Below are 12,015 nucleotides of genomic sequence, written 5' to 3' on the forward strand. Positions count from 1 at the left end.
ACAGCAACAAAACAGATCTCAAGTCAGGGGCAGAGCCAGGGTCTGGAGTAACAGGGTACACAACCAGGCATCTTCATGGCTGCACTGCTGGGACCTTAAATGTAGCAAGGGGACAGGAGAGGAAGGGGGAGGGGGAAGCTGGGGTTCTGGCAAGGTGTCTTTTCAAGTCCAAACAGACAGAGGCTTTATTCTGGGTTATTAAGTGCAAGAGGTTCAGTAATCTTGAAAATTTCAAGGCTACACCATTAAAAGAGAGATACAGGGCTGGGGTGGGAGGAAGTGGGGGATATTTCCTTTAGGCATGGAGCACAGACACTGTGTTTTCTCTCTTCATTTGTCACATTATTTCCTATGCTTGTTTTGCAACAATGGCAGGTCAAATGCACGAATTTAAATGTATATAGTGACATAACCTTGAAGTGGAAATATACCTCTCAAGTTAAAGCATAGAGCAAAGACAAATTCTACACTCAAACTCTGTTATTTTGATTTTTTTTGTTTCTTCTCAGTTGCAAGATCCACTTTTAAACTAACTGGCTTACACATGTATAACATTTCTTATCCAGAATGCTTCTTATAATCATAAAAATTTTGAGAGGGAAAAGGAAGATCTTGTTACACTACAAGTGAATAGGAATTCAGTTGCACTCATTATATCTTTCTTTTAAACTACTCTCCATTGTTTGCTGCAGTACTTCCCCTTGCTTTAATTGATCAACGTTACGGATGGCATTTTTGATACCTGAAACACTGAACATTCATTATGAGCAGTAATTTATAATTAAAGTCTTATGGGAACTTTAATTCCCAAACAACCAGCATACCTTCACTTATGTAACCACTGAACAGATTCCCAAGGCAGAAGCAGATTTCTTGTTATTTTTATTGGCCATCTCAATGCTTTTTGCAATGGGAAGAAGATCGTTTAATGTTTAACCAATGATTTATTATGAGTCACAAGATGTGAATCAGGTTTAGTGGGACATGAATCACATACCACAGCATTATCTATTGCTACTTCCTCAGGCTAAATTTCATGCTGCTTATGGGATTCACTGATGCTGTGTCTGACTCTCACGTTTCAGTCATACTAAGAGATTTAGCTTCTTCATTACCTAAGATCATGAACTTAACAGAAGCAACTGCAGCAAATGCCAGCAGAACTAACTTCCTCAAACAAACCTCAGGTCATTCATGTAACAGCATACTTCAGATAAGAAACTGTTTGACGTAAAACTAAAGAATGAATTTTTAAGAGTCGCAAAACTAAAGGCCAGGTTCAACATTCTGTAGATTTGAACCCATGGTGTAAGATGCTCAGCACTGGGGAAAAATGCAAAAATGAAGTGTTAAGAAGAGGCTTTATCCATTGAAAAGCAACCCAAAAAAAAACTTGCACAGTGAAATGAGAGTCAAATCATAGAATAGTCAGGGTTGGAGGGGAACTCACGGATCAGCCAGTTCCAACCCCCCTGCCATGGGCAGGGACACCTCACACTACAGCAGGTTGCTCAGAGCCACATCCAGCCTGGCTGCAAAAACCTCCAGGGATGAAGCTTCTCCCACTTCCTTGGGCAACCTGTTCCAGTGACTCACCACCCTCATGGGGAAGAATTCTTCCTAACATCCAGTCTGAATCTACCCACTTCTAATTTTGCTTCATTCACCCCCAGTCCTATCATTCCCAGACACCCTAAAAAGTCCCTCCCAGCTTTCTTGTACTTTCTTGTAGCCTCCTTCAGATACTGGAAGGCCACAAGAAGGTCTCCTCAGAGCCTTCTCTTCTCCAGATTGAACAATCCCAACTCCCTCAGTCTGTTTCCACAGGAGAGGTACTCCAGCCCTCTGCTCATCCTCATGCCCCTTCTTTGGGCACATTCCAGGAATGTCTACATCCAAACTACATCCAAAAGGCACACTCAGGATTGCTGTATTCAAAGGGAAATTACTATCACAGGGACCAGCATTTGTAAATGTTATTACAAATCAGTCAAATCCATTGCATAGATCTTCTGTTTATTATGAACCTCCAAATTATATCAGCAAATTCAAACATGAGATCTTGTATACACAGGTGAAAAAGCCTGTATGGTTACTTCAGCATGCCATGTGCTGAACTGAAGGGTCACCCAAGAGCTCTAAAGAGCAGCAAACCTCCTTTCCACCTAAATATTCTGCATCTAACAACTTTGCTTGGAACTTGACAGTTGGATCACCATGTAGTTAATAATCATCCCCTGATCACCGAAGGCAGTGCCTGTCACCCAACTTTCCCCCCTTCTTCTGAGAAACAGAATACACAGAGAAACTGACTGCACAGAGAAGAAGCAGGACAAGGCAAGCCAGTGTGTTCAGTTGTTAGGATTGTTTGCTTTTACAGGCTTACTAAGCTGGGTGACCTCTTTCCCCCATGTTTTTTCCATGGCACATGTAATACTGTACAGAGACAGAGTTGAGTTCTGGATAACGAGTCTCAGGTATCTGGGACAGCATAATCCTGCTGTCCTTATCTCTCCATTTCTCACCACAGTGTGAAAACTCCCTTCAGCTTGCTCTCTATTATCTGGCAAGCAGGCAAGAAGAAGTTTTCTTCTAGTATGCTGACAACATAAAGTAAGAGTCTCTCCCAGTTCCTGCCAAATGGGACAGTAATGTCTATCTCACTTGCAAGTATCAACATTGAATTCTGATGGGTTTTTTCCTTCATGTAATCAAGGTGGTAAGTGAGAGAGAGATAGAAAATTCAGTGTATCCCTCACTCTCCTTTTACTTTTTACCTGAGAGTTTGGAAATGAATTTACATGAGGAAAAGTCAAAAGGAAAACTGATACATGATCTTATGCTGGTAACTTGCAAGAGTACAAACAGTCTCTGAACCCAGAGGAGGAAGACAGGAGTCACTATAAAGATACCACTGCTTCCCACACTGCAGCTTCAAGTTCAAAGATGAGATATAGGACAAATGATTTCATCATTCCCAGCGCTGTTGGAACCACCTACATCTCTCTTCTCTTCTTCACTAGCACAACTCCAGCATTAAAGCCACACTCTGTGGGGCTACTTAAGCCTCTCTTAAGTCTATCACACACAGACACACACAGTTCCTAAAAACCACATTCCTGATGATGCTTCATCACTTTGGACAGCAAACCCCTGCTCTCACATGATGTGAGTAGGGATATGGAGTTGGAGCTCAGAGTGACCTTTAAAAGATGGAGCAGATGAAAGCAGATGAAAGCAGATGAAAGCGTCACTTTTAAACCTCCTCGTTCTCACCTTAAAACCAAACTGCATTTTCAACAGCAATCTAGAAATCTGTAGTCATGTTTAGATCACCTTTCAGTGCTACCACGCTTAGATTTCAAAGTCAATATGGAGAGCAAAGCTTCCTGAAGCAGACTGTAGATGTCTAAGCGACTAAGAAATGACCAAAGCATTACTGGAAAAAAAAACAAAAAGTGGAAGGAGAAAGCTGCAATACAAGAAAAAGCTCATAATACTCTATTTCACTCTCAGAAAACAATTTTTCTATTGAGAAACTAACTTCGTAAGCTATGCTGCTGCTTTATTCCCAGAATCAGCCAGGTTAGAAGAGATCTCCAAGATCACCAAGTCCAACCAATCACCCAACCCTATCTAATCAACCAGACCATGGCACTAAGTGCCTCATCCAGGCTGCTCTTAAACACCTCCAGGGACCTCAACCCCACCACCTCCCTGGGCAGCACATCCCAATGGCCAACCTCTCTGTCTGGGAAGAACTTCTTTTTAAGATCAAGCCTAAACTTCCCCCTGCACAGCTTGAGACTGTGTCCTCTCATTCTGTTGCTGAGTGCCTGGGAGAAGAGACCAACCCCCACCTGGCTGCAACCTCCCTTCAGGTAGTTGTAGAGATCAACAAGGTCTGCCCTGAGCCTCCTCTTCTCCAGGCTAACCATGCCCAGCTCCCTCAGCCACTATGTGTACTTCTCTGAAGTACACCACACAGTAACCATGATGAGCCAAGCCAAACATGCCTAGGCTGTTGAAAAGTTTGCTTTAAATCCTATCAGCAAAATTAGGCACTTTTCATTTCCTCAAGACCTACTCTTTGCTTTTTCCATCAACTGTAAAAGCACAATAACTCAATAATACCTCGATAGACTTGACAGGGAGCATTGAACTGGAAGCTGTTTGGTTTTGTGTAGTACAATAATGTCCATTAAGGACAAGGACATCTGACTTGTGACTATAAACCCCATTTTTCAGCATTTGCTGTGAAGAAATGGTAATTTACAGACACTTCTGTGCACATTTGCAGAAAGTGTTTCAAGTAAGAGGTGCTACTGAAGGTTCAAGTCAGAAATGATTTTTATGAGCAATCTCTCAGAGGCATCTCACGTTTTCTTGTTTAAACTGGGATGCAGCAGTTATCTCGGTAGCAGACTTACATCAGTATCAGCAGAAATTAATGAAAATATTTGCTTAACAGCACACTAGTTTTCATTCACTGAACTGTAAACATCAGATCCTGATAACGTTGCAGATGATTTCTTAGTTATGGTCAGAGACATAACCCTAGCAATTAGCTAAAAAAAAAAAAAAAAAAAAAAGAAGTCAAATATTAACATAATCTCCAACTGATGCAACTAAAGCATCAACAAACTGTACAAAACATGGAAAATCCTTGCTTAGCATGGCACAACACTTCACTGGACTTGCAAAGTGCCTTCAATATGACAAACTCTATTAAAGCTTATTAATACAGGGAAGGGAGGTCATTAAGATCAGACAAAAAGGCTCCATGGCTAAACTGTTTTTTGCAACATTTGTGGCTATTACACAGAGAAACCTACCTCACTTTCACCTGACCTTGTTATAGCTCTGTGGGGACAGCTCTGCCTTATCACTTTGGCTAAGTAAGAGATTTCCTGAACAGAATCACAGAATTAACCAGGTTAGAAAGGCCTTCAAGTCCAACCTATCACCCAACATCATCTAATCAACTCAACCATGGCACTGAGTTCCTCATCCAGTCTCATTACAAACACTTCCAGGGACGGTGACTCCACCCCAGGCAGCCCATTCCAATGGCCAATCTCTCTTTCTGGGAAGAATTTCTTCCTCACATCCAGCCTAAACCTCTCCAGAAGATTGAGTATAACAGGAAAACTTACTATGAGCTATGCATACCAGGAGCACTTACTATGAGCTATGTTGCCATTTTTTATTTTAAGCAGTAAAAATACATGAAGTGAACTCCCCCCAACCACTGCATACAGACAACTGATTTAAATATCCCTATCAGATGTTCACAGGAAAACAACAAACCAAAACCAAAACAAAACCAGAACTGTAATACCTAAGCATAACTATTTTCTCTGTAGCTATTTCTGTAAGGTTGTATTTCTATTTTATTTCATGAGAATGCTCAGGGATCTCAAAGAAAATCTGTATTTTATAATCCCCCATAGTCCCCATCTCACAAATGCATAAACTTTAAGAGAAAGAAGTTTCATTAGCAAGGCACCAAGACATCAAGCCCATGCATCACTGATGATCTAATTATGATTGGTTTTTAATCATAATTATTTTTTTTGCTCCTACTCTACAAAAATTCCAGGTTCAAAGAGGAGACACTGAGGGAGCTGGGGCTCTTTAGCTTGGAAGAGACTGAGAGGTGACCTTATTCATGTTTATAAAGATGTGCAGGGTGAATGCCAAGAGGATGGAGCCAGGCTCTGCTGGGTGATGCCCAATGACAGCACAAGGGGCAGTGGTGGAAGATGAGGCATAGGAGGCTCCATGGAAACGGGAGGAAAACTTTTTTACTTGTGAGGATGACAGAGCACTGGAACAGGCTGCCCAGGGGGCTTGTGGAGTCTCCCTCTCTGGAGATATTCAAGATCTGTCTGGATGTGCGCCTGTGTGATCTGCTCTAGGTGATCCTGCTCTGGCAGGTGGATTGGGCTAGATGAGCTTTCAAGGTCCCTTCCAGCCCCTAACATTCTATGATTAATTCGTATCTGTAGCATACAAATGTCACTATCAAAACTTTTGTTGCTATAATTACTCACACTTTCCTGTAAGGAAATCCTGTCAGGATTTACATTGGATACAGCCCCTTAGAGTAGCAAATCACACTGAAATGCTTTTGCTGAAACATCATCACTCTTTCACAAAGGTGAATCCAGGCTATTAACTTGACACTTCTTCACCAAACTTTCCTATTATACTTTTGAAGTTGAAAACAAAGCAAGAAGTTGATCAAGGTTCCAACAAGTATTCTTTTTTGGGCACATTTGTTTTCCTCTAGGAGTAACTGCATTTTCAGTTTGATGCAGCTTAGCCATCCTACTCACTTCTACTAATTTGGAAGGGGCTTTCTCATGTAGAAGATTCAAAAATGGTCTGGCAGTATGTGCTTCACCATCAACTCTTAATATTCTTTCCTTCAAGCTACTCAGGCCAATTAAACAAGCATTATTTTAATTGAGTAATGGAATGAAGAGTTTCAGCTTTCTTAAGACAGAAGTACTTCCCACTCTGAAGACAACTAAAACATTGTGTTTGATGCTCATGAGAAGCCAGAATGTTCCAACCTTACAAATCCAGTAAGGTGGGATGTTACCACTACCACACAAAACATAATTTAACAGAAATAGACAACATGACTGAGTTTAAGATGAAATGCAAAAGACTTAGTAGCTACCTGGTTAGGTAGGTACCACACAAGGAAATGCCTGGAATTGTTTCCCTTCACACCCAGTAGTAAGCCAAATTTTAAGGAAGCTGCAGGATAATCGACTGAAAAGCCTTCAGGCACCACAGGAATATGAATTCATTTCGTTGGATTCATCAGGTCTAATCACAGAATCACAGAATTGTCAGGGTGGGAAGGGACCTCGAGGATCATGCAGTTCCAGTCCCCTTGCCATGGGCAGGGACACCTCACACTACAGCAGGTTGCTCACAGCCACATCCAGCCTGGCTGCAAAACCCTACAGGGATGAGGCTTCCACCACCTCCCTGGGCAACCTATTCCAGTGTCTCACCACCCTCATGGGGAAGAATTTCTTCCTAACATCCAATCTCAATCTACCTATTTCTTTTTTTTGCTCCATTCCCCTCAGTCCTATCACTCCCTGACACCCTAACAAGTCCCTCCCCAGCTTTCTTGTAGCCCCCTTCAGATACCTTAAAACCACAAGAAAGTCTCTTTGGAGCCTTCTCTTCTCCAGACTGAACAGCCCCAACTCTCTCAGTCTGTCTCCAGAGCAGAGCAGCTCCAGCCCTCTGCTCATCCTTGTGGCCCTTCTCTGGACACCTTCCAGCACCTCCAGATCCTTCTTGTAACAGAGGCTCCAGAACTGGGCACAGGACTCCAGGTGGGGTCTCACCAGAGCAGAATAGAGGGGGGGAATCACCTCTCTTGACCTGCTGGCTATGTTTCTCTTGAAACCACAGAAGAGCTGAGATGACACTTGGGATTTCTGATATGATGTGGAGTTAAAGGACGTCAAGAGCTCATGCTGTAAGATCACACCTGAAGTCTGACAAAGGTGGCACGCATCCTGGCACATGCTTCATCTTAGACAGGTAAGTATTGTTATTCATCACACAAATAAATCCTTTATAATTGGCCAGAAAGGTAGAATTTCAGTTTTTCTGGCAGTGAATATAACCTGAAAGCAACAGGCAATTTGGCATTTTGAAGTTTTTTGTGCTAATTCAATTACTTGTTCAGGGAACAAGAGGGAATATCTCAAAGTTCACAACCAGGGCTGCTGAGAACTGCTTCTTCTCAGCCAGTCACCTAGAAATAAAAACAGGTTTGCAGTTCCTCTGGGTGCACTACACCAACCATGGTAAATGCTCTTAAGGCTCAGGTTTGTAGCCTAACTCTTATGAATAATGTGAGCTAACACAATTTTTTCATGCATATTTTCCTTAGGCTGTAAAAACCCAGAAGATAACAGACTTTTACAGCTTTCCTTAACAATGACAAATGCAACTATGCTTAAAGATTTCATTACTGGCTGGAAGTAAAACACTGCCTTGTGTTGATCATCACATTGCCAGTTGTACAATACAAGATAAGGTTTCAACCAGCCCCTTCACTTGCTGATGATCATCCATTTTACGCAGGGCTGTGATGAGACTGTCAAAGCCAGCAGAAAATATTAAGAGAAAAATGCTTTTATAAATCTTAGGGATAAAAAAATGACTTAGCTTAGTCCCATATGGGTGAAATAAACACATGCTGTCTAGTCACACTTTCCTTAGTATTTGTCTACTTTTAATCTCCATTTATGTAGCTTTCATAACCTCACTGCTCTGTTTTTGGAATGTACACCACTATAGAAACTGAAATAAATTAAAACCTTATTTTATCTGTTTCTCATTCACTCTTAAGAGTATACCAACTCTGCAGACAGAGCTGAGTCACTTGGACCAAAGTCTTCCAAATATAAGGACTTTTAGAACTTCTATCCTGGAATCTCAAGGATAAATCTATTGTTATCTAGTCAATGACCTTCTTTCTGACTTACTCTGCAAGGTAGTAAAAGGTAATACAGATGCAGCATAGTTGTGGGAAGAAGAGGAGGAGGAATCATAGAATTGTCAGGGTTGGAAGGGATCTCAAGAATCATCCAATTCCAAGCCCCCTGCCATGGGCAGGAACACCTCACACTAGATCAGGTTGCCCAGAGCCACATCCAGCCTGGCCTTAAAAACCTCCAGGGATGAGGCTTCCACCACCTCCCTGGGCAACCTCTTCCAGTCTCTCACCACCCTCTTGGGGAAGAAATTCCTCCTAACATCTAATCTGAATCTAATTATTTCTAGTTTTGCTCCATTCCCCCCAGTCCTATCACTTCCCTGACACCCTAAAAAGTTCCTCCCCAGCTTTCTTGTGCCCCCTTCAGATACTGGAAGGACACAAGAAGGTCTCTTCAGAGCCTTCTCTTCTCCAGACTGAACAGCCCCAACTCTCTCAGTCTGTCTCCACAGCAGAGCAGCTCCAGCCCTCTGCTCATCCTCGTGGCCCTTCTCTGGACACCTTCCAGCACCTCCAGATCTTTCGTGTAACAGAGGCTCCAGAGCTGGACACAGAGATCCAGGTGGGGTCTCAGCAGAGTGGAGCAGAGGGGGAGAATCACCTCCCTGGCCCTGCTGGCCACACTTCTCTTGCTGCAGCCCAGGCTCTGCTTGGCTCTCTGGGCTGCAAGTGCTCACTGCTGGCTCATGTTGAGCTTCTCATCCACCAGCACCTCCATGTTCTTTTCTTCAGGAATCACAGAAAGGATTAATGAACATTATCTTAATCTAAGCTTTAAAATATGATTTTGTGAGTAAAATTGACACATTTCAAAAATAAAGATTTGTTGAAATTTTCCAAGTGAAAGTACCTTTCAATAAACATTCCAGAAAAGACATTCTGAAGAATTTTGTACAAATGAGCATTTTTGTCTCTTGGGGTGTGGAATTTTACTCCGCTTTTTTCATGGAGAAGTCAAAAATTCTCTATCATAGCAGCCAACTTCAGGCATATTCCCTTTTTGTCTCTAAGTATTCACTTTCTGGAGTAAGCCTGATTTTATTGATTCCATTCAGATGAGCTGTACAAAAGTCCCCATAGACTTCATATCCTCCACTTTCTTCCTCTCCAGCATCATGGATATAAATAACTCTGCTGTTTAATCTGACATTTAAGCAGCTGGTATGTACAGATATAGACAGCATGGACATTTCCCTGCAATATCCTTTTATTAAAAGCAATGTCATGAACTTTCAAGAAAACCCAGGCAAGCTCATTTGCAGCATTAAATGAAACAGTCAGCAAATATTTTTTTTTCTCTGTACAAGTTTTACATGTTGCAATTCAAATGGAAGAACTGCCAGTGATGGTTCCTTTTCCTGAACAGATGTAAATAAGTATAAACACCTGTTCTAAAGATACAAACCCACTGGTCTTGTATATGCCTGCCAATTTTTATGTAGGAAAAACTAACCAACCAAAAAAAAAAAAAAAAAAAAACCCTCCTTGTCTGCTTTGATGGAGCAAAAGACTGTGTCACCAGTACCAGAGCCATCTGGATCTAATCTTTCCTCTAATAATTTGCCCTGCTCAGGGGTAACAAACTTTTCTGCTGCGAGTTTCATTCTATCTGACTTTTCTGTGACCTAAAGAGTTTTGTATTTTAAATTGGGAGGGGAAAAAAAAACAATAAATAAGTATTCTCTGAAGCAAACACCTAGTGAGTCCAGTGGTATATGTCTTACCTCTTCTCACCTTCTTAGACAAAAAACCAGACCCGGGGTATTGTGTCCAGCTTTGGGCTCACCGGTTCAAGAGAGACAGAGACCTGCTGGAGAGCATCCAACGGAGAGCCACGAAGATGATTAGGGTAATCGAGCACCTCCCCTGTGAAGAGAGACTGAGAGCCCTGGAGGTGTTTAGTCTGGAGAATACTGAGAGGGACTCTAATCAATGTATATAAATACCTGAGGGGTGGGTGTCAAGTGGAGGGGACCACTCCTTTGGGTGGTGCACAGTAGTAAGACAAGGAACAATAAACTTGAACATAGAAGGCTTCACCTCAACATGAGGAGAAACTTCTTTACAGTGAGGGTGACAGAGCCCTGCAGCAAGCTGCCCAAAGAGGTTTTGGAGCCTCCTTCTCTGGAGACTTTCCAAACTCACCTGGATGCATTCATGTATGACCTGCCCTGGCAGGAAATTTGGACTTAATGATCTCTCAAACCTCTAACATTCTGTGATGCAGTGATTGCATTTTCATGTGTATTTGGGTAGCTATTCACTCATAAATCAAACCACTTTGGAACATGTAGACTTGTATGTTAAATTTGCATCTGTATGCCAAATTTCTATTTTAAAGTAATTCCTGTGCTAAATGTAAAATTCTACACAGTGAAGGAAGAAATCAAGCTGCAGCTGGATTCTTAGATTTTCCTAGGTACTATGTTAACACTGGCAGCCAGAGAACAATACTGTGAGCTCACACTGAAGTTTTAAATTGGGATTTGATGCAAACAGACTTCTAGCAAATAGGAGACAGACTGACCTCCTTTGGGCAACAAGGAAGAGCAGCTGTATGGCAGAATTCTTCACAGAAACTCAGCTTACTGGTTATTCTCATTATACTCAAATTTCAGCTCTGACAGCTATACCATACCATATGTTTATGCTTGCAGAAAGCAGTAACCCTTGAAATAAATCAGAACACAAACCCTTCCCCTTCCTATATACAGCAAAACACAGTATCTTAAAATTCTCAGATGGACTGAGGTCCAAGATCTCTATTTTAATTTTTTTCAGAACCTTTGTGTATTCACTCTCTTCACATACAGCTTTATATTCATATGACACTGTCCTGAATTAGGCAACATACAAATAATTGCCTTTAAAACCAAGATAATCATTATGAAAAATGGTTTTACAAGCTTTGTAAAACGGTTAAAAATGAGTATATAGGCTTGCTTTGATTTGGGGGAAAAGAAAAAAAAGAAGATCCTAGGATCTCTCAAAGTACACTAGGTTTGTTTATAACTTTTGCATTAAATGCTTTAAAAAAAATACATGCAATCACATTTTGGACTAACAAATTCTGTTAATTTTGCACCCATCCTTTTTCTTCACCCCCCCCCCCAGCTTCATTCCACAAATCCAGAAAGTTTGCACTCAATGTTGTTTTAATTAAAAAAAAGTTACTGTTAAAATTTGTTGACAATTGCAAAATTAATTTGCTGCTTGAGCAAAATTCCTTTTCCTCTTGTGCATGCTCAAGCATGCAAATTAAAGGAGAAAGGAACAACTCCAGCAGAATTTCACATCTATTATGGAACAGCAACATTTTATTGTAAAGAGGTAGTAAATTCTCCTAGAATGTCAGGATGAGCCAGGAATCAGGTTACCACTTAAAGAGAGACAAACCTTTCCAACATGTTGACATGAAGTTTAGTGTACAATTTAAAATACCAGAAACTCCCCTTGGAGGAAGAGGCTATACC

This window comes from Indicator indicator, chromosome 10 (assembly GCF_027791375.1).
Source record: "Indicator indicator isolate 239-I01 chromosome 10, UM_Iind_1.1, whole genome shotgun sequence".
Classification (NCBI taxonomy): domain Eukaryota; kingdom Metazoa; phylum Chordata; class Aves; order Piciformes; family Indicatoridae; genus Indicator; species Indicator indicator.